Source organism: Pan paniscus, chromosome 12, assembly GCF_029289425.2.
Source record: "Pan paniscus chromosome 12, NHGRI_mPanPan1-v2.0_pri, whole genome shotgun sequence".
Lineage (NCBI taxonomy): Eukaryota > Metazoa > Chordata > Mammalia > Primates > Hominidae > Pan > Pan paniscus.
The window spans coordinates 19,175,425-19,199,608 of NC_073261.2; the positions used below are offsets into that span (position 1 = coordinate 19,175,425).

At 38.8% G+C, this 24,184-nt stretch overlaps 1 long non-coding RNA gene across 1 annotated transcript; it reads left to right on the top strand.

Annotated features, from left to right (window-relative positions):
• Positions 1 to 2,215: 2,215 nt before the first annotated feature.
• On the top strand, positions 2,216 to 9,264 carry LOC117978999 (uncharacterized). The gene is made up of 3 exons (XR_004669623.2): positions 2,216 to 3,304; positions 5,610 to 5,639; positions 7,873 to 9,264. It is a non-coding gene; the product is annotated as an uncharacterized LOC117978999 (long non-coding RNA).
• The last annotated feature ends 14,920 nt before the right edge of the window (positions 9,265 to 24,184 follow it).

The window sequence follows — 24,184 nt, forward strand, 5'->3', positions numbered from 1 at the left end:
GGGCGAGAGAGCGAGACTCTGTTTCAAAAACCAACCAACCAAACAAACAAACAGAGTTAGGTTCTAGCTCACATAATTTTAAATAGATTTTTTTCACTCATATAAATTTTCCTTGGGTTGTTTGAAAGTTGAGCAGAATGCAAAATAATGCTTCGCTGTATGAGACTATTCTGTATTTTGCATGAAGTGTAGCATACCTCAATCGCAATCACTGCATTCTCGTAGGGTCTCTCAATTGTTCCAACTGCCAAAAATCACTCTCATAAATTTTAAAAACACCTCATGAAGAATCACAGGTGGAATAGATTGTTAAATAAATATTTGTTGATTGTGTATAGTATTAGCGCTTAGCCTAAGGTGTAAACATCAAATGGGTGAGTGTTAGCAGGCATAAATAATAAAAAGCTAGATGTGGTCATACTTTTAGGAGTTTGAAGATGCATGAGAGTCCCACCTTTAATTTCCAGGGTTTTTAGGACCAAGGATGCTGAAGAAGGCATTGAAATTCACAGTCCAGTTTAGAGCTCTATTGGCAGTTGTCCCTTCAGAAGCTGGATAACTGCGGAACAAAAAGTGAGTCATTTCACTAGTTTCAAATGAATTTTCCAAGTGGTCAACATAGAATTTGTGAGTGTTATAGATTGAATTGTGTCTATCTCCAAATTTTTATGTTGAAGATCAAACCTCCAACATGACTATATTTGGAGATAGGGTCTTTAGGGAGTTAAGTAAAGTTTAATGAGGTCATCAGGGTAAGGTTTCAATAGACTAGTGTCCTTCTAAGAAGAGAAAGAGAGACAAGAGGGCTCTCTCACTCTCTCTCTCTCTCTTTCCCTGCAGAGCAAAGGGCAGTTGAAAAAACAGCAAGAAGGTGGTGTTCTATAAACTAGAGAGAAAGCCTTCACCAGAAACCAACCTTTACCTTCATCTTGGACTTTCAGCCTCCAGACCCATAAGAAGATACATTTCTCTTGTTTAAGGCACCTGGGCTGTGATATTTTGCTATGGCAGCTTTAGTAGACTAATACGGTGAGATTTCCTTATTGCTTTTCCTATTAGAATAAGATTGCACAGATGGAAGTTTATGTCTTAGAATAGTTCTTATATCAGCTTTTATCTGCAATCAACATTCTACCTGTGTTACCCAGGAGAGGAGTAGACCTGGGATCTCTCTGGCCACCAAGAATAATCATAACTATCCCTCTAGCTCGCCCCCTTCTGTGGGACCTGCCTTGCTGATCAGGTATTCGCTGGGAGGAGAGAGTTGTCTGCCTGGAGTGTATTTGCATTTGGTGTTCTGTACAGTTTTCACATCTCCTCTTGCAAGCATTAGCCATCATTTGATTTTTAATGATGAATTATCTAAATATGATTTCTGTCCTGTGTTTTCGCAGCTCCTTGAATTTTAATCTGCTGCTACTGTCAGTTCCAGTAACTCCATTTTAAATAGACTGCTCCATCTGTGGCTCCACGTTTTTGGCATCACCAGTGGGAAGTTCTTGGTGGCACGTAGTAGTCACAGACAGTAAGAATCTACCTGTCCCACATATCAGAATTCGAAAGGATGCTACCTCTTTGAAGCCTCACTCACCCGCTGTTGGGTAGCAATGGTACAGTGGTTCCTGAGCTCACAAGGGGAATGAGCAGAAAAATTGGGTTTGCAGATTGCCAGGTCATCAGGAAAAAACAGACATATAAGTGGGGAGCTTACTACAAAGGGAAGGTAACAGGCACAGTCATCTTAAGGACGTGTTAGAAAAGCCCCAGATTTCATTTAAACCTTCTAAAAATTTGAAGACCGAATGGCAGAGACTCAGGAGCGTCACCACAGTGTTTTTTTCAATAGAAGAATATGTAATAGAAAAATGCTATTCAAATACTATCATTATCAAGAACTTGTGAGTTGGGATCAGTTTGGAAATATTAATTTTCCATATTAAGCGACAATGCAGAGGCAACTAAAGGAGGTGCTGAATTGTAGCCAGGTGGGCAACAATTACTCTTCTTTTGCATAGCACAGATTACGGCGTATACTAGTCACTCCATAAATGTTTGTTTTTACTTGCAGCTTACTATTTCTGTTGGTTCTGTGTTATTTAGCAAAAGATTTACTCTCTTAATTTATTCAATTACTATTTACCGAATCCTCCACCCTCCAAGTTAGAGAAAAAATGAAAACAGATACAGGGATCTAGGGATGCTAACCTGTAAGGGAATATAAACCATAAACATAAGTAATGTTTTGCTTTGATAATATGCAGCACCACACCATTTTTTCTTACCCTGCTTAGATTGGGCAGGCACAATCATAGCTACTCAATGGTTATGTGTTGGCTATCAAATAGGTCTCTGCTGTAAGAGTATGATTAGGAAGCTGGGGCTCACAGATATGATCAAATGCATCTAGTGAAACTATTAATCACAATTTTCATTTTAAGATGAAAAAGAACACTGGCTGAGAGAGGTAAGTGGTTTGTCAAAAGTCATGTAACCACTCTGTGGCAGACCCACCAACTGAACTCAGATCAAATTCCAAATGCCAAGCTCTTTACCTTATTTCATATTGCATAAGAGAACTTCAGACAAAGTAATTTGCAAAAAAAAAAAGAAATTGAAAATTATCTGTGCACACCACAGAAGAGGAAATGAGTATGTGAATCATGACATTGCTCAGAGGTAGAAAATTACGTAGCCATAAAATATTATATTACTAAAAGTGATCTTTTGAGACAGTTTTATGTGTCCGTGTTATGTTTGTGTGGGGGTTAGGGCTTGAGTAGGGGTTGACAGCATAGAAAAGTGTACACTTAGCACAAATTACAACTACACTCAAATATAAATCAAATGAATATAAAAGAGAAAATCCAACATAATATATTTTTATAGAGGAGTTTTTCTTTTTTGTCACCTTTTCTATTTATTTCCTTCTGCTTATGTTCTCTTTCTACTCCTTTTGCTCTCTCTCCATCTTTTTTTGCTTTTCTTTCCAACTCTCTCCTTTGTTTTTCTTTATTGTTTCCAAATTTTGGATAATAAGCAAGTATTATTGATGAGAGGAAAATGGAAATTCTGAGGAGAGAAATTACTTCCACCTGAAATGCTCAGACAGAGGAAACGCTCCACGTGAGGAATGGCATCCACGAGGCAGGGTGAAGAGTTGGTGCACCCCAGGAGGTGTGCAGGGACAGCGTTCCAGGAGCAGGACAGTGGGTGCAGAGATGATGTGCAGGTTCTGTGCAGAGCCCTCAGAGCAGTTCAGCCCCTGGAAGCAGAAGATGCCAAGAGTGGAATGATGGAAACTAAGGTTGGTGAGGTAGGCTGTAGCCACTCTAGGCATTTGTGGGGTGGGAGGGAGTTGTCTTCATTTCTCTGTGTGTGATTTGGTTTTATGTAATTGGAAAGCAGCCTTGTATTTTTAGCACAGCCCTCAGGAACAAACTTGCAAAGTCTGTTCTGTCTGAAGGCGCAGAAGGCAGAAAACTCTTAGTTTTCTCGAAACAAATAAAATAGAAATAGTCATGCTCATAAGTAGATGTTAAATCTAGGGCAGGTACTTGCCAAAAACATAGGGCACTTGGCAAGATCTCCCAGAGCCATTAAGCACGAACACTTATTACTGAATATTTATGGTCTGCACAAATCTTGAAATGGCCTAATTTGAGTGTCCCCCAACAGTTTACGGCAGGCATTTCTATAGCAATCATGAACACACTAGCGAGTTTCAGCAGCAAGGAAGTCAGCACTATTTTTGCCTTGCATTTTCATGCTCCCCAAGTAGCATAGGTGTACATTTCAGATAGACATAGTTTAGCACAGATAGTATAAAAACATTATTTTTCAACTTCAAATAGTTTCACTTGGAAATAGCTTTCTCTTTTAAAGAATATCCTACTTCTATTTTTATTAGATAAGAAGAGAAAACAATTAATTCTAAATATTGCTGGGGTGGATTTCCATCACTGATTCTACCTAAGCCTTCTTTTGCCCCTGATGAGTCCCATGATTTAGTTTCTCTTCACTGGTACCTTAACCCAGGGCCAATAACATCAGGATGCATTTTGGACTTATTTTAACCTCTTCCTTTATTTCCTTTTTAAATTTTGTTTAAATAGTTATTTATTTATTTTTGAGACAGAGTCTCGCTCTGTCTCCCAGGCTGGAGTGCATTGGCAGGATCTCGGCTGACTGCAACCTCCGCCTCCCAGGTTCAAGTGATTCTCCTGCCTTAGCCTCCCAAGTAGCTGGGATTACAGGCGTGTGCCCCCACACCCAGCTAATTTTTTTTAAAATATATTTTTGGTAGAGACGGGTTTCACCATGTTGGCTAGGCTGGTCTCAAACTCCCGACCTCAAGTGATTCACTTTCCTTGGCCTCCCAAAGTGTTGGGATTACAGGCATGAGCCACCACGCCCGGCCTCTTCCTTTACTTCTTGCTACAAAAGGAGATCAACTCTCCCCCCGTATTCTGTGGCTCAGGGAAGCCCTTTGCTATCTCAGTGTGCCAACCTCTGATTTTCTGTGGGTTCTTCCCAGCTTTAGTTTTGCCCTACAACTGGAGTCCACCCAGTAGGAAAGTGTTTGGGTTTTGAGGTGATCGACTTAAATTGTCGCACTTCACTAACACGATGGGAAGTTACTTCCATGTTTGTGCCTTAGCCTCTCATGTAAGAACAGGACTAATAATACCTTACTCTTAAGAATGGGAGAGCTGTTGTTTGGGGTAACAGCTATAACCTTGCTGAGGATAATGCCGGGCCCCAGGCAGACGGTGCAGTCTGACTCAACTTCTTAGTGTCCATAGCAGTTACGTTCTGTCTGGCTCTGAATTAGCCTTTCAAGTCCTGTCATGGAAGGTGAAGTGAAATTTCACGATTTTTCAACTTTCCCTTCTGCTAACATGGTTTAAATACTAGTCTAAAAATGGTTCTTTCAAACGATTTATCATTTTTTATTTATCACAGTCATTTTTCTAAGAGTAGTCAACAACTGATGTCATGTTGAAAAGGATCCCCTAAGGTGTAGAGTGGATAAAACTGGGACTGACAGGAAATCCATGACATAGAGAGGTAATCTGCTCTACTCCCTAAGGCCAGGTCCCTTGGGGAGATTAAAACTTTGAGGTGCCAGGACTGCATATTCAGGCCAAGGACACCATCACGCCATTTCCCTTTCAGTCTATTCTTCAGAATTAACTATCTTTGATGCCAGGAAAGTCTTCCATTTACTTGAGTCTAGCTCCAACACTAATTAAACCTGAAAATTAGATATGAAGGAAAAATATTTAAGACTTTGCCAAAATTTAAGTAAAAATTGCTCACATCTTGGTGCAGATTCAGGAGTGATTAACTTGTTACCACTTATAGCTCTTATATCTTCTTATCATCTTATTATCTTGAAAATGAACAGCGGGGTATTATATAATCTGGCAGGATTTATTGCATCAGATAATGGAAATATGATATTTGTTGGCAATACCATTTAATATTCATTTCTAGAACATTCCTCATATAGACATAGAAGTGAGTAAAATGTACTTCTGAACCAGTTTCAAGACTTGGGGTTAATATGAAATGGGAGATGATGGGATGAATTTTCTTTTATTTTTCAGAGACTGAAATGAGACCACGGCTACTGTCATGTAAGTTCAGTGGTGTAACTTCTGGCACCTCATTCCTTCCATAGCCCCATCATGGTTGGTCAGGTGTGGCGCCAAAGTGGAAGGGAGGATACGAGATGTGTTTTAGAAGCATAAATACAGGGTGCTAACGGGGAGGTATAAGGGGGCCTTTCAGCAAATTGTAAAGCAGCAAAATGTAGGTAAAGTGTGGCTACACCTAACCTCCACCCCAAGTCCATTTTCTTACTTTTTGCTATATTTCACAGTCTTCCCTTTCCCTCTACACACACACACACACACACACACACACACACACACACACACACATCCAGCAGCCTGTAAGGCATAAAACCGTCACGATTGATAAGGGTTTTTCAGATAATGTGGGGGTTCTGCAGTCTGGATTAGCAGAGAAGGGCTAACTAAGAGATTTAACCTCCATCAAACTGCTTTTATACTGGAGGCTGAGAGTGAGGAATGGGATGTAGCGATGCAAAGGGATGTAGAAGTCTTGGATCCCACTGGATTGATTTTAACACCAAATCAAGTCTTAGCTGAGGATTGGAGCAGAGTAGCAGAACCTCTTGACATTTAATAGTCACGCTTCTCAGTGGGCCATTCAGTTTAAAGCAGGACTTCAGCCAACCCTTGGATCATCAGAGAACAAGGCTGAGCGCCAAAGACTTGTCAAGGAGACTGTGCCTTCATTGTTCCAATATATTTTACCTGCACCCCTATTTTTTAAAAAGCACCTTCTTCCTCAATATACACACATTTATTTTATATAAATTATATAAATGTTCTATTGTACTTCTTAAAACAAAACATCATACACGTACCTCATAAAACAAGCACAAAAACTGAACAATTACTTTAAAAGGATAAAATTTTAAATATAACTGCAAATAGAGGTTATACTTGCTTGCTATGCTTCAATGGATCCCTTTGCACAATCTCTCTCAGACAAATGGGCCAGGGATCATGGGAAGGCTTGGATGCTCTGGGAGCATTTCTTGGAAACTAAAGGCTAAACTGAGTATGAAAACTGGAATAAGGCCAGGTGTGGTGGCTCATGCCTATATTCCCAGTACTTTGGGAGGCCGAGGCAGGTGGATCTTCTGAGGCCAGGAGTTTGAGACCAGCCTGGCCAACATAGTGAAACCCCATCTCTAGTAAAAATACAAAAATTTGCTGGGCGTGGTGGCACGTGCCTGTAATCCCAGCTACTCGGGAGGCTGAGGCAGGAAAATCACTTGAACCCAGGAGGCGGAGGTTGCAGTGAGCTGAGATCTTGCCATTGCACTCCAGCCTGGGCGATAAGAGCGAAACTCTGTCTCAAAAACAAACAAACAAACAAACAAACAAACAAACAAAACCCAAACAAACTGGGATAGCACCATGGGCATGAGAGGACACCCCAGTTGTAGGGGAAGGGCAAGGGAGCCCTGGGATCAACCCCAGAAGAATGGATATTACATACATGACAGCAAAACTGATGCTATGCATTCTAAACTCCCAGAACTTGGAATCTGAATATATTCTTTCCCACTGCAAAGATTGCTCTGAAAGCTGCATAGAGCTAAATATGCAGACAGAAGACAACAGTGATGCAGGGTGAATAGTATGTATATTTATAATATAAACTGGTAGAATATACACACCTTTTCCTGGCAGATTCAGTGATTTCGTAGAGGTCTCTCAGGAGAATGAAGCATCTCTATCCCCGTTTTCCTACCACTTTAGGCTAAAAGAGGTGAATGCAAACTTGGAAAGTCATGAGAGAAAGGATAAACTTCTGAGTTTAGGAGTTCTCTGGGATTCCAGGAAATGAGGTACATAGGAAGTGGACTGAAACCCAGCAGAAGCCTCGAACCAAAGGGGTACTGTGTATGTTTTTTTTCTCGGCAAGGGAAGCAACATGGATTTCTTAGAAAACATATGCTTTAGCCCATGAGCCAAAACACGGTAGTTCTGTTAAGGAGGTAAGTGGTGCAGTGCCAGTTTAAGAGGGGATGTAACCTTTGAGAACTAGTCTGTGATGTCATTTATTGTTTTAAATATTTCTGTTATTTTTAAATTGTGGTTAAATTCACATAACAAAATTTATGATCGTAACCATTTTTGAGTGTACAGTTCTATGGTGTTAAGGGCATTCTCATTGTTTTGCAGTCTTTAGAACTATTTGTTTATAAAACTGAAACTCTATACCCATTAAGCCACAGCTTCTCATCTCCCTTCTCCTTCTTCCCTGCAGCCCCTGGCAACCACCATGCTACTTTCTGTCTCTGAATTCAACCACCCCAGGTACCTCATATAAGTGGGATCATACAGCAATTGTCTTTTTGTGACTGGCATAGTGTCCTCGAGTCTTATACGTATTGTAGCACGTGTCAGACTTTCCTTTCTAAGACTGAATAATATTCCATTTTCATTTTATATACACACACCACATTCTGTTTATCCTTTCATCTGCTGATGGACATTTGCTTTGCTTCTACTTCTTGGTTATTATTAATAATGCTGCTATCAACAAGGGCATGCAAACATCTCTTCGAGATCCTGTTTTCAATTCCTTTGTGTACACACACACACACACACGTGGGATTGCTGGATCATATGGTAATTCTGTCTCTAATTTTTTGAGGAACCTCCATACTGTTTTCAATAGTGGCTGCACCATTTTACATTCCCACTAATAGTGCACAGGAGTTGCAGTTTCTCCACATTCCCACCAACACTTGCTATTTTCTGAATTCTCTGTTGATAGTGGCCATCCTAATGGTGTGAGGTGATATCTCATTGTGGCTTTGATTTACATTTGTCTAATGATTATTGTTGTTGAGAATCTTCTCATAGCCTTTGCTCACTTTTTAGTTGTTATATGTATCTTTTATTGTTGAGTTGTAGGAATTCTTTATATATTTTTGACACCAACATCTTTTCAGATATATGATTTGCCAACATTTCCTCCTGTTCTATAGGTTGCCTTTTACTCTGCTGATAGTGTCCTTTGACACACAGACCTTTCTGGGTACAAGGTGATATGCGCTCTCCTTTCTCATCCCTTCCCTACAGAGCTGCTTCCTAAGCATGCTGCCTCTGCAGTTTTTTTGTTTTGTTTCTTTTTTTATTCTTGTTTTTGAGATAGTGTCTCACTCTGTCACTCAGGCTGGAGTGCAGTGGTGTGATCTTGGCTCACTGCAGCCTCCACTTCCCGGGTTCCAGTGATTCTCATGTCTCAGTCTCCCGAATACCTGGGACTGCAGGCACACGCCACCACTCCCAGCTAATCCAGCTAATTTTATTTTGGTATTTTTAGTAGAGATGGGGTTTTGCCATGTTGGCCAGGCTGGTCTGAAACTCCTGGCCCCAAGTGAGTCACTTGCCTCAGCCTCCCAAAGTGCTAGGATTACAGGTGTGAGCCACTGCCCCTGGCCTACCTGTGCAGTTTTATGCAACTCTATTCTTGGCTTTACGCTCTACTGTGACCATCTTGAAATTCTTAATACGTTTTGAACAAGGTGCCTTGCGTATTTATTTTGTACTGGCCCCACAGATGATGTCACCAGCACTGCTTCCCATTGCACTGCCGCCTTGCTCTGCCCTCCCACTGTCCTTGGGCACTCTTTGCACTTTCTTTTTTGATCTTCACTCTCCCCTTTAACATCCACAAACCCTAGATTTTCTTTGCTTTACATTTTGACAAAGCTGTATTGTATGTGCAACTGATCAGCACAGAAATCACATCTGCTAAAAGTGAATTAAATTGGTTTGACTTAATTTAGGGTCCGTGTGGCAATCATAACATGCAAACATGCAAGAAATAACATGGAGAAAAAAATTTCAGCATTTATCAAAAACGTCAGGAAAACTTTCTGATCTGAAAGGCTATGCCTAACATTTGGTTATATCTTGGTTGACTCATACCCATTTTTGAGAGCAGGTATTATTGGGAGTCTTTCAAACATAGTAAACACAGCAGTTTAACCACTATCACTCTGCTGAGGCTGCATCCGTAAAGCATTTGCCATTAAATGAACTGTCAGGGGAGTTTTGTTAGAAAATTAGCCCTTTTATTCACAGAATACAAGTAAAAATAAATGACGAGAAAGCAGAGAGTTGCCAACAGGACAAAGAAAACCGGATTTTTGTACTGCTTGCCTTTAACACAGTAATTTTCCCTAATTGTGGTGTTCGAGAGCCTCCGGGGGAAAAGAGAGACAGGAAGTATGTCAAACTGTGTAACTTTTCTCAAAGAAATAGCTGGTGCTATCAATCTCTCCATTTGAGATGAACTGCCAGCGAATACTAATGGCTGGGAGATCTGCATCATTGATCTTCATCAGGCGAGTGTATTATCCTTAGTGAAGTGCTGCTGTGCCGCCCGTGCTGCCCACCTCCCAGTGCAAACCGCCGCTTCCTCTTTCTCTTGCCTGTAAATTTCATTTTAACTTTTGAGTCATTAATCAAGGCAGTGACCTTGACTATGAAAGTCTAAATTTGGTGAATAAATGGAATGGAAATCTGAAGATGTACAGCTCCAGAAACAGGAGACCGTACACTGACTCTTGACTGTTGTAGTAGAAACGCTGAAGGAATGATACCATTTACTGCAAACTTCTGAACACCTGCTCTAGTGTCTCAGCTTCCCACTGTCCTCAAATGATGGAATTTAGAAAATTAATGTTACCCGTAAGTGCCTTTTATTGTTCTAATTTTCAGAAAGAGTGATTATAAAACTTGCAGATGAGCTTTGACACAAAAATGCAAAATGAGTCTCGTTTTTCTCAATTCTGATGGCAGATTTCTTCTCTACAAAATGTATTGACTTTGCATACAGGCAGATTTAGATTTTAATCCCAACGAAGCTGAGAAAATTTCAGGGAGTGTCAGGGTCAAGGGGTCCTTGGGAGGGACTTCACCTTTACCTTCACCTTTCTACTCAGCTCCAGTCCTCCCTCTAGCTGTCCCAAATGAACCCAGGATCTCCGGAACAGCCTGTTTTCTGTGTAAGCATGACTGTTTGCTGTGTACATCCTTAGACTTGCCCTTGGCCAGAGCGCTGCCCTGAGGATATCTATAGGGGACTTCTGGAGCCTTCAGCAAGGGAAGCTCAACTTTTCACTTATCTAAGTTTCGGTTTAACATCTGTAAATCTGGGATTCACAGTCCCTGTCTTATAATATTTCCTGTGAAGATTAAATAGGGAACATTTTTAAAAGTACCTAGTACAATGTCTAAGATGAATGGGATGCTATTTTTTATGCAATAAAGCTGGTAGTTATAAAACCGGGCACCCAGCATCTGTGAACCTGTGACAGGAAGACTGTAGAATGTGTCATTCTGGAGGGGGAATATTTTATATAATCTGCAATTATCTATTCATGATCCTGAAAGTGTTACCAAATTTTATAAAAATATTTCTTGTATCTAGTATACAATTTCTTCTCCCCGCAAAATACATTGAATATAATCGTGTGTGTTGTGTTTCAGTGTGTGTGTGTTTGATGTGTCTGATATGGAGTGTGTGCATGTGTGTATTGTCTGTTGGGGTGTGTATGTGATTTTCGTGTGCCTGATGTGGAGTGTATGCATGTGTGTGTGTTGGGGTGTGTGTGTGTGTTTGGTTTGTCTGGTGTGGGTGTGCATGTGTGTAGTGTGTTGGGGTGTGTGTGTTTTGTGTGCTTGATGTGGAGTGTGTACGTGTGTGTTGGGGTGTGTGTGTGTGTGTTTGGTTTTTCTTGTGTGGGAGTATGTGTGCATGTGTGTGTTGTGTTTTGGGATGTGTGTGTGTGTTTGGTCTGTCTGGTGGGGGGGAGTGTGCATGTGTGTGTGTGCCTGTGTGTGTTGTGTGTTGTGTGTATATGTGTGTTTGGTCTGCCTGGTGTGGGGTGTGTGTGTATGTGTGTGTGCCTATGTGTGTTGGGTTTTGGGATATGTGTATGTGTGTGTTTGGTTTGTGTGGTGTGTGTGGGGGGGGTGTGCATGTGTGAATGTGATGTTCTGATATGCCTGTTGTCATTATGAACAGGAATCATGGAAAAACATTCCTTTTCCAACTACAAGTGTTATATCCCAAAATCCCACGGTAGAAAATTCGAGGTTGAGGACCTTATATATGTTATAGGGTAATAATATTTGGTGCTCCCTGCTTATGAGAAAAACTACAAAAACAGTTTAAAATAGTTTGACATTTATTAAAATAATGGTACCATGTTAAATAAAAAGGCTATCACTAGTGTCAAAATGTCACTGTATCCCATATATATGTACGATTATGTTACCTAATAATATAAGAGAAAAAAGAGGCTATCATTAGTATTTTGCATACCTGAAACTTATAATACTAGATATGTAAAATGAAATGTATCCTTATCATCTCTTATTTACTAATCTTCTACCTGAAAATTCCTCTGAAATGATGGAGTGGATTTATTTTATTTAATATGCCAAGGGGATCTTGCATTGTTTATCTCTCCTTTTCTGATTTTGTCTCCAGCCGCTGACCTTTCCTTTCTCATCTTCCCCATGCAGGTCTATGTCTGGAATCTGAAACATTGCACCCAAAGCGGCCCTGCAAAGTCCCTCCCCACCACTGGGCCCTCTCCCTCCCCAAAGGCTACTTTCCTTTTTGTTACTATTTCCTAAAAGGAATGACTTTTATAAATTTAAATAAACACTCATTATTTTGGAAAGAGGTGTGCAAAAGTAAATCTGTATTTAGGCAGTTATATTGTAGGAACATGCAGTTGGAAGGATTACTGTGACCCTAAGTGAGGGATGGCTATCCTGTGCTAACTGGCCCTTCTGAACTGCACTCTTTTATGTTTTAGCATTCATGTTAAAGGTCACTCAATGATATATGTAAGCTTCTCTTTCATATGTCTACATGACTGTATGTTCCTACCATACTACTTGAATATTGTAACTTTGTAATATGTTTTGAAATCAGGAAGTGTGAGGCCTCCAGCTTTGTTTCTCTCTCTCAAGATTGTTTTGGTTATTTGGGGTTCTTTGAGGTAAATATAAATTTTAGCATTTTTTAAATAATTTTGAAAAATTTTTTCCAATTTTGAAAAAAATGCCATTGGGATTTTGTTAGGGATTCCATTGAATCTGTAGATCACTTTGAATAGTATGAACATTTTAACAATATAAAGTCTTCCAGTCAATAAAGATGGGATATCTTTCCACTTATTTGTGTCTTCTTTAATTTCTTTCAGCAGTCCTTTGTAGTTTTCAGTGCCTGTCTCATGCCTCTTTGGTTGAGTTTATTCCTAAACATTTTATTATATTTTTTGATGCTATTGTAAATGAGATTAGTTTCTTAGTTGTTTTTTCAGGCTGTTCATTGGTAGTGTATTGAAATGCAACTGATTTGCTGCATTGTTGTTTTAGTTCTAATAGAGTTTTTTTGTGTGAAATCTTTAGAGTATTCTACTCAAAAGATTATGTCATTGTAAACAGAGTTAAATTTACTTTTCCGTCTCTGATTCCAATGTTTTTTTTTTTTTTCCTTGACTTATTGTTCTGGCTAGGACATCCAGTACTATGTTGAACAGAAGTGGCGAGACTGGGCATCTTTGTCTTGTTCCTGATCTGAAAGGAGAAGCTTTCAGTTTCTCAACATTAAGTGTTAGCTGTGGGCTTTTCATAAATGGTCTTCTTTTATATTGAGGTAATTTTCTTCTGTTCCTAATTCATTAAGAGTTGTTTAAAATCATGAAACTGTGTTAAATTTTGTCAAATAATTTTCTGCTTTAATTGAGGTGACAGAGGCATTATTGTCCTTCCTTCCATTAATGTAGTATGTTATATTTATCAGCTTTTATATATTAAACCATTCTTGCATTGCAGGATGGTCACATGTGTAATACTTCTAATGGTTGTTGAATTTGGTTTGCTAGTATTTGTTGAGAATTGTCACGTCAGTATTCATCAAGGTATTGATTTGTCATTTTCTTCTCTTACAGTGTCTTTTTCTGGCTTAGGTATCAGGGTAAATAAACACTGACCTCATAGAATAAGTTTGGGAGTGTTCCTCTTCTTCAATTTTTTTGAAAGAGTTTGAGAAGAATGGGTGTTTATTCTTCTTTAAATGGTGGGTAGAATTCTCCAGTGAAGCTATCTGGCCCTGGACTTTTCTTTGTTAGGAGATTCAATCTCCTTTCTAGTAACAGATCTATTCAGAATTTTTATTTCTTCATGATTCAATCTTGGTCTTTCTTTTTCTTTTAATAGCTGCAGATTAGTTTCTCCCAGTGTTTAATCTGAATCTTTTTTTTTTCCAGTTCTGAATTTGAAGTTTGTAAAGTTCACCTAGGTAGGACAGAATATTATTGGAAATTGTACCAACAAATATTTCCTGATGTAATTTAATAGGCTGAGTTTCAAGCTCAATTTTGTTATAATGATTGAGCTGAAAAAACCTTGGAAAACAATGTTCCAAACTTTCTAGCTGTGTTCAATATTTACAATAGTAATTGTTCCCTTTCATCTGATTGAAGGGATACAGAGATAAAATAGCCATAAAAGAATTTTGATTTAACATGACTTTTCTGCTCAAGATTGCAAAATTATTTAACAATGCATAGATTCCAATAAAATTGTGATCTCTTATTTTTTTTATCACCCTGCCCATCAAATTTCAGGCTCATGTTTTACTCATATATTTATTATCTGTATTTCCATAGCCCACTTCCTAACCACCCACCACAGCTCAATATTCTAAGGTGCTTAAGGCGATTCATATTGTTTTGCATCATTCTAGTCAGTTACGTAGAATTGTTCTGTGCATATAAATCTTAAATTTATTTGAATACCAAATTCATGTTGAATAGATTAATTAGATTCTCAATTTTTCCCTCAGCAGCCTGTTTTCAAGATCCAGTTATAACAAGACGCACACAGCTAATCTGTCACTTCTAGGTGCTTCATAGAGTTCTAGGATGTGCAGTCATATTTCGTCTGCCCACTCTCCCACACATGAGCAGATGGCAGCTGTCCCCACCCACCACATCTGCAATGAACATCTTTGTACATCTTAATTCTGGTTTTGTAACACCTTAGACTGACATGTCTCCCACCATCTGATGGACTTTTGTAAAATCTCAAAATATTCTCAAAGAACAGTTCATTTTAGTTCACTTAAGATTTTAGAGTTCCCCAGAACAAAATAGTAAGTAGAACATCAGAATTTTAAGGATTGGTGAAAACAGCCAAAGCGAGGTGTACCGCAGAATACGTCAACACAACTCTAAAGATTACTTAAGATAACTACTGATTCTAACAAGGAATTTACCAGTCCTCAAATTTCTCTTGATCCCCATTCAGGCTCGTCCAAAGAAAAACTGTAACACTTAAAATGGCTGGTTTTCAGCCTCTTTATTTTTTTCCCCCATATCATTTTGGTGGGGTCTCAGTCTTCTCAGGGAACCCCACTTTGGCCAGATGTTCAGTTTATCTTCCTCGCCATCGCCAACATGTTCTCATCTTACACCTGTATCATCCGTTCTATTCTAGATAATTAGACACTAGGTTGGCTATGCAAAGTATCTTCCAAATTGGGATCCTTTTAAGAGTGAGAGGGACCGTATCAATAAAGAAGCTGGGGCCATAGGCAAAATTGGTGATGAGACTGACTGATTCCACTCAGTCTCATCACCAAGGACTAATGCAGTATCCCCATCCCCTAAAGTATGTTTAGACCTGTATACTTAAATAATACTGAATCCTCTCCACTGCCTCTATTTATTTATTTATTTATTTATTTATGTATTTTTGAGACGGAGTCTCGCTCTGTTGTCAGGCTGGAGTGCAGTGGCACGATTTTGGCTAACTGCAGCCTCCGCTTCCCGGGTTCAAGTGATTCTTCTGTCTCAGTTTCCCAAGTAGTTGGGACTACAGGTGTGTACCACCATGCCCAGCTAATTTTTGTATTTTTTTTTAGTAGAGAGGGGTTTCACTATGTTGGCCAGGATGGTCTCGATTTCTTGAGCTGGTTATCCTCCCACCTCAGCCTCCCAAAGTGCTGGGATTACAGGTGTCAATCACCACACCCAGCCTCCACTGCCTCTTTCTATAGCAAAGCTTTTTAAATGGCTGGAGGCGCTCATATATTTCCTTATATACTATGATCTTATATTTTGAATGCCTATATTGAACCAGATATTTTATTAAATAATAATATTACTTAATTATTATTAAATAATAACAATAAAGATAATAGCTAATGTTTACTGAATGTGTACTGTGTGCCAGGCACCTGCTGATAACTTTTCATGTATTAGCTTATTGAATCTTTAGCACACTCACATCTGAGGGCCTGACTACCAGGGCTCTTTTGTCACCAACATCTCTCACCTTTCAGTGGGCCTGACGATGAACGTAATACCCAGCTATGAGGAGAGATTCAGCAGAGAAAGGAGCCTGAACTCCTCTCATGCTGGACTCTCTCTGACTATCCCCACCAACTAAGCCTTCCTAAAGGGCACAGCGCACACATCTCCTAATAAAGCTGTGTTTGGCACTATTCTCTGTCCAAAGTTCTTTATGGTCAGGCACTATGTTAGGAGTGATTTTCATATAGTTTGTCAGTGCTTGACTTTGAGAAATAAAAAAAAAGACTCAGGAAAATGAAGGGCACAGTCCAAGGTGATATAGTAAGCAGCAGAGCTGTGGTTGGAAGCCTGACCTCCCAGCCAGTCTAAGGAGCATATCTTCTGCCAGCCAGCCCTGCACTACTGAGCTGGCCAGCTTAATAATGATGCCTCCAGTCGAAGCCTTCTGTTGTTTTCTAACTGCTTCCTGGATGTGAACATTTCCATATCATCTCAAAGACAGGTTTCTGCTCCTTGTAGATAGGTGTCGTGATAGTCTTCTCTTGTATGACCTATAATAAGCACAGTAGCAGGCATGCAACGAGGAGACCATAAATGTCTGTTGATTGGAATTAAGAATGTAGCAACCTTCCCCTGAATTCGCTTGCTTTATGTGCAGGGAAAAAGCACCGTCTCAAGCTCTAGCTCAATAATTTGTGTTCAGAAGGACAAAGTACAATTTTTAAAGCAGTTTATTAGGATGGGTCAGTTTCTTCAGAACATGAGTGGTCTCTTTCTCATTGCATTAATTGCTTGCTAGTATTTTAGAAGAAACAGAGAGGTGCTAATGAGGCATTAATCACCCCACTGCCCCCCGCACACTCTTTTAAGCAACTAATTATGACTAACAGCTATGAATCTATATCAGCTTTAAAAACTAATGAATTCAACCTTATGCAGAAAAATGATTAATGACTATATGGTCTGTACATAACAAGAAAAGGCCATGGTGGCTATTGAGAGTAAGATGTTGAAAATGTTGCAAATTACAGAATGGTTTTATCTTAATCTGTTATTTGAAATACAAAGGGATGTCTTCATATCTCGTTTTTAAAAGCAATCTGGAGGTTCAGCCAGCACTCTTTATTCCTAGGGCCAAGGGAAGCTTTGAAAATTGCAGCAGTTCTCTCCTTGGAACAGTCAAGGATTTCTTTCTCTCTGTAGGGTTGGTACCTCATTTGCAAGTTTTAAGAGAGCTTTGCAAGCTTGAAGGATTTGGGACTCCAGGGCAGGAATGAACCAGGAACTCACGTCTGTCCCTGTTGGTGCTGCTGTCTAGATTCTGTGCCTGTTTAATACCCTTTTCAGTGATTGACCGTGTAACTGCCCTCTGGCTACATATTAACTATTTTTTGACTTTACAATTTCTCCTGGTTTTGGCTGCAAGCTCATCTTTAAGTTTTTACAGTGTCCTTGAATGACAACATAGAAATAGAATACAAAAATTAATAGGAAATTATCTATTTTTTAAATTGAATGAACGAGGTTTTTCTTATTTTAATTTTTGTATTTTGTAATAAATTTCCCATCACACTGTTCTTGACAGATAATTCACACAGCTACTATCTATGCATGCCCAAGGCTCACAACACAGCTCTTCCACTACCATTGCCTCACTGCAATCTGTAGCAATTTGAATTCCACTGAGTCTCATCACCAAGGACTAATGCAGGATCCCCATCCCCTAAACTATGTTTAGACCCAGAACTCTTCTTGCAGGGCACCCCTAGGCTTAGAGGCCCACAGAAATGAAGCTGCCCAGTGGTTTCTGTTGACTTGGGAGACTACATCCCTACACTTGGATTACACACAGTTAGATGTCAGCAAAGCCATGCTTCTTGTGTCCTCATGTTATAAAGAGTTCCAACTCTTTCAGTTTTGATTTCCATCGTTGTCTCTTCCAAGGTTTTCAAAATACAATCCCGGAGCTGGATTGGGAAGCACACAAATGAGAGCCAATCGGTAGTACGTCTCTCACCAAAGGCATGGATTTCCATCCCTGGATCTTCCAGAAGTAGAAGAATTGTGAAGGTCCCCTCCTACTGGAGTGCAGTAGGTACCCAGGAAACCAGAGGCGAATTTTGTGGTACCCAAGCCAATAAGATTTGATTAAGAAAATTTTCCTCTGTAACCTTGAATCTGTTAACCATAATTCCAAGATATGGTGTGTGTCACAGTTGGAACTATTAGATTGGTGCAAAAGTAATTGTGGCTTTTGCCATTGAAATAGCAAAAACCACAATTACTTTTGCACTAATCTAATATCTGCTTCACTCCCTCAAAACCTGGCAGCTCCATTATATTCATATTAATGCCTTTCTTGTATTTTACTCCTTTTGCATGTTAACCTGGGAGATTTTGGTAATCATTTGCATGTATTTTCTAATTGGTCTTCATTTCAACATGTGATGGCTTGCTTTTATATAAATATTGTCTTTGTAGGAGTTAAACATACTTAAATGAGATTATTTTCCTTTTTAAAAAAATTAGCATAATTACTTTTACATCATTAAGTTATCTAAATTAATTAACAAATCTGGAAACCAATAATCTTTCAAAATTGGCTGAGATATATTTAAGTGTATATAAATTCATGTGTTTCTATATAAATACAACACACATTTACCAAAATCGAATAGCCTTCCTTTAACCTTCAGATTTAATACTTAGCTATCCATTGGATTGTTAAATTCTTGTGGGTGGATACTGTCTTTAACTCTTATTTTTTTTTCTCACAGCATCCAGCACGGTGTTAGCACTAGGGTCTATCACATAAAAAATATGCCACAGGATTCTTTTGGCTATCTATCAAGTTACTGATTCAAAATAAAAAGAATTCTATTATTGCTTGTCCAGTAGTATTTAAGGGTCTGGATTAGAGTCATCCCAGGTCTGAACCTTATTTCTGCTCTATATTGACTGCATGACCCTGAGCAAGCTACAATACTTCTTTTTGCCACTGTTTTCTCATCTGTAAAACTAAGATAATAACAAAATATACATCATAGGGTTGTTGTAGAAATTACACGAGTTAATGCTTGTATAGCATTTAGTACATTGCTTGTATAAAACGAGACCTCAAAAATGTTAGCTTTGGGGATATTAATTCTCAGATCATTTTACTGATCTTTGTCAGATAATTGATTATTTTTGGACATTAGAGCTGAGCATCCCACAAAACAAAAACAGAACATGAGATATTAAACAGAGGTATGTGAAGCAAATCAAGAACCAAAAACCAGTATTATAAATTGAGCAGCATGATCAGAAAGTACATTAGCTGAATTCAGGCTTTTCTATGATATTCCTGATTTCCAATATTCTCTTCAGTTACTCCTATGATAAATGTATTTGACAATGCTCCCTATAGTCCTATCTATAGAGTCCTTAAGACCCCACATAATGGCCAGCATCAGGACCAGTAAATTCCCTTTAAACAAACTGTAACAAGGATGCTGAACTAAATTCACAAATCTTAAAGTAGTTTAACCCCCCAGGCAACAGGTCAGCACAGGTAGACTTGGGTCAACCTGACAGAGGCCTCCTTTTTTTCCCTGACTCTATGGGATTATTAATCATTAGCCAGGAAGGGAGGCTGCAATGTAGCAAGTCGCTGTCATTTTATTGTCAAAAGTGGAGTGTCCACCCTGACAGGCAGACCCTGCCTGCATCCTAAGCTTCTGTTACCTACTAGAAATTACCTCACCACTTTAAAATAAATTTTCCTGTTAACAACTGTATTGAAGAAAATGGTTAAGTATTTTAAAAATAAAACCCTGTGTCTTTTTCTATCTTACACTTTACGAGGCAAGGAACGGTTCCTGGTTTTTTTTTTTTTTTTTCCTGTAATGTATTGTCTGCTCAAAGCCACTAATCCACAGTCCTGAAAGTCTAAAAACATCTATCCTGACATGGGAAGCCTAAAATAATCAAAATAATCAACTTCTTTTGGAGCAAAATTAGTGAAGTGCAGTCTAATGCATATTTTATAGCTTAGTTTTATCCATCTGCTGGTACAAACCTTTAATCCTCAATCCCACCTCTTGTTTAGGGAGTGCTTGTAGAAAGTCCCCCAAAATCGAGATTATATGGCCTAATGCTAAAAACAGTCGATGCTCTTAAAGTATTCAGCGACTTGCATCATGAAAATATTGGGTTGCACTAAGCACTGAGTAAGTGAGATTCTGGTGATGGAGGCTACATTTTACTGGGAAGTTAAGTAGGAAATTGGTTTTCTTTTCCTAGAGGCTCCACTTGCAATTGTTTTAAAAAGATTTACCTTCTGAGAACAAATGTGGCAGCTTGTAATATTTAAGTGGCTAACATTTCATCCTTTCAGATTAAAGCAAATTGTTAGGAAATGCTCATTGGCATGTTCTGTACCAAAAGGTAGATGAATGTATCTAGAGAGACTCTTAAACTCGACACCTTCTTGCTTCTCATCAATAAGGAAAGCTAATTTCACAGTACTAACTTGAAATATTTTTGGCACCTTTGTTAGGAATAATTCATCATGAAACATCTGGCCGACTCATAAAAGCTTTGCGGTTTCAAATATCTTTCTAGCCTAAATACCTCTGAATGTACCAGCATTTCTTTTGATTATTAATATAACGTTTTGTATTGTTTGGTGCCAACATGAAGGAGCAGTGACAAATGAAATTTGTTCTCAATGTCTAGTATTGCATGAGTGAGGAATGTTCTTCTCTTGAGAGCTTTATCTCCCATTTTTGTGAACTTGGCAACATAAACATTTGCTCCTCATGATGATAGCATGTGGGTGGAATTACCGAATTCTGCACTGAGCTGTTTGAGGTTTTCTTTTTTTTAAAGGGTTTTCTTATTTGGAAGTTTACTTCCATATATTGTTATTGTTATTATTATTGTGCAGCCATAAAAATGTGTTTGTGGTTGATTTCAGTTCAATAGAAAAGCAATAGATGCTAAATGTACCAATTTTGCATAATTTGATAAGCAAATCGATCTTCCATGAAAAATGAGCTCTGCAGTTTTGGGACTGGCATCTATCAGAAAATAATCCACATAGCTCATAAATCATGCCTGATCTGGAATTTCCAAATATTAAAAATTTGCACATTACGTATTTTCCAAAAACCCTTCAAAACTTTAATGTCGTTTAAAAGAACATAAAATAAGAAAATAAAAATTGGAATATAATGTGGGGAAATTAAGTAAAATTATAAAGAAAATAAAGCATTTTGATTGTAATTATTAAATTGTACCAATATCTGAACAAAAAACTGAGTCTTTACCTTCCTTTTAGCCAAGGCAACCAGAATATATGGCAAATTATCTAATTCTAACAATCAGTAAGGAGGAAACGGTTTTAGGGATATGTGCATTTAATTCACTGATTTATCCCTCCTCAAACAACAATTGCCTCAATTGCAAATAGCAGTGTAGAGCCCAAGGTGCTTCAGAGGAGCTAATTAAAACAAGTTGCATATGATATTTTGTTTCTAATCTCCTTTATAAATTAAGTGGTATGGGTTGTTAGTTACAATATCATCATCTAATTAAGGCACACTTATTGCATAGTCATTATAACAAATATGTAAATATAATGCCAATTACAGCTGTAATGTCAGGTCATAAATGTGGTTATGAATTTATTAGAAGTACCTAGAACAATTCATGGTAAAGTATTTCGTTCAAATTTAAAGATGGAGATTGTTATTAAGTTGACAAGAAACTCAGACTATGCAGACTTTTTAATCCATTTAATTGCACATAGAAATTGTGCGAATTGCAATTGAGCCTGTATAACATGACTGGGAGACTTAGATTAACATCCTGGGTCTCATGTAAAAGTTCCAGCATCAAATCAGGATTTCCATCCCTAGATACATCCTTCACCCTTCTGCATCTGCTGTGTATCCCATGAAGCTGACCTATGTGTTGGGTATGACCAGTCAGGAGCATTCAGGGATCAAAGGCAAGGAGGACAGAGTTTGGAGAACTTATTCCTTTGGATCTTTCCAGTGGCATGATGTGATCCTCTCCTTGTGGCCACAATTCCTGCTAGGCAACCCTCTCCATGTACCTCCTGGCTATTTTTCCACCTGCTCGCACCCCCTTGCTCTTTTAGGGCCTTGGGTAAGGGCTCCCTGATATTGCTAGTCCCAGGGTACTGAACTACCTCTTGTTTCATTATACCATGCCCATTTTGAAAATATTCCATTGTTAAATTCTCCTCAAATTTTCCAGTTTCAGTTAGTCATATGTTTCATGTCTGTACCCTGATGGGTATACATATCGCATATATTATTAATTAGGCCTTTAAACTCCATATCGACATTGTTCCATTTGAGAATTTGGTTGTTGGAAAATTTAAGTTTCCTCAATCTTCATTATTTTCTAATGACAGAGATAATAAAAAGTCAAGGAAATGATAAGAATAACAACGAATATTTCATAAACACAAATCAGACGCCATGCTAAGACTTTTACACTCTACGTTTCATTTAAATTTTATCAAAATCCTTTGGAGTGTGTAGTGTTGTCATCCCGTTATACACACAAAGAAACTGTAGCTGGCAGGTGGAAAGGTCTGGATTGTCATCCTGTGTTTGGATTCTGCAGCCCCTGTATAAATAGGAAGAAGGGCAATTCAGACATAGGGAATGTTGAGCTGGGAGGAAGGCAAAGTGTCTTGAGAAGCAATGCCTTATAGGAAAGGTTTTGTCAAAAGAGAGGTGAAAACAATGATGAATAACAGAGTAACTGGTAGGAAAAGTAAAAGGACTAAGTGATTAGAAGGAAGCAGTGAGGGAAAAACAGAATGGAAAAGAGAAGGAAGGCATGAGTGTGGGAGAGTGAGGGAAGCTAGGAAAGTTCTGGAAATGACATCGTCATGTGACCTGGCCTTGAAGTTCTGACTTACTCAAAACCAAAGAAATGAGGAGGTGGCAGAGAGAGGGAGTTGAGAGGGAGGGACATGGAGAGAGGGAGTGAGAAAAAAAGGGAGCGAGAGAGAGATTCAGCAAAAAGACAAATTATCAATAATGGCCATTTTTAAAAATGAAAAATGCTAATAGTTTTATTAGCAGTATCTAGTCAAATGTAATATGAAGACCTGGCCTCAGTGGAACTTTAAATGAGAGAGATTTTTAGAGGTAGAAAGCATCTTTTTAAATGGAGTAGCCACCACCCCAAGCAACTGTACATTCTCTTATAAATTGCACATGCTACTACTCAGAAAGTTATGGTGAAACAATTATTGTTAGAGTTGCATGTTCACTTTAGAAGAAGATTGTCTAGTATTCGAGTGCTGTATTTGGAGAAAAAAAGTTTAAAAAAATATTCAGCATCTGATGCTTTGCATTTTTCAAATTAAGAAAGTTTTTATTGTTGTATCTGAATATGGCTTAGGCATTAATTTTATTGCTCACTCTCTTGACTTTCACCATTTGCTATTATGACAACTTGCTTATTAACTAAAAATGGGACATAATGAACCTTCACAATATGTGCCGGGTATTTTTGTTAGAGCCATCTGGCGACCGTAGCGCACATCTCATTTGGAATTGTGCCAGCTATTGATGATTGCAAAAGGCATTGCCCATTCTCCTAATCTCCCTTCCTACTTGATAATTTCCTTGTATTTCTTCATTTCCCCTTATAATAGAAGCTTTCTGGGTTGTTTTACTCCACATCACCACCTCTTCTGCCTTCTCATTGGACATACGTTACCCAGACTTTTGTCTTCACCACCCAACTAACATTTTCCTTGTCAAGGTCACTGGTAACTTACATGCTGCCCCATCCCAGGATTACTTCTCAGCCCTCATCTTACTTGCTGTATTGGCTGATTTACTCCAACTTTGAAACACTTTCTCGCGTGGCTTCCAGGCCACCATACCTTCTTGACTTTTCTCCTGCCTCCCTGACTGCTCCTTCTGGATCTTTCTTAGAGGGTCCTCCTCCTTGTCCTGGCTTCAAAGCTCAGTTTTTTTTGTTGTTGTTTTTTGACTTTTTGAGACAGATGTTGCCCTGTTGCCCAGGCTGGAGTGCAGTGGTGCAATCATATAGGTCACTGAAGCCTAGACCTCCTCTGCTCAAGCAATCCTTTCACCCCAGCCTCCTGAGTAGCTAGGACTATAGGCATGCGCTACCACGCCAGGCTAATTTTTTTATTTTTAGTAGAGACAGGGTCTCGGTCTCGTA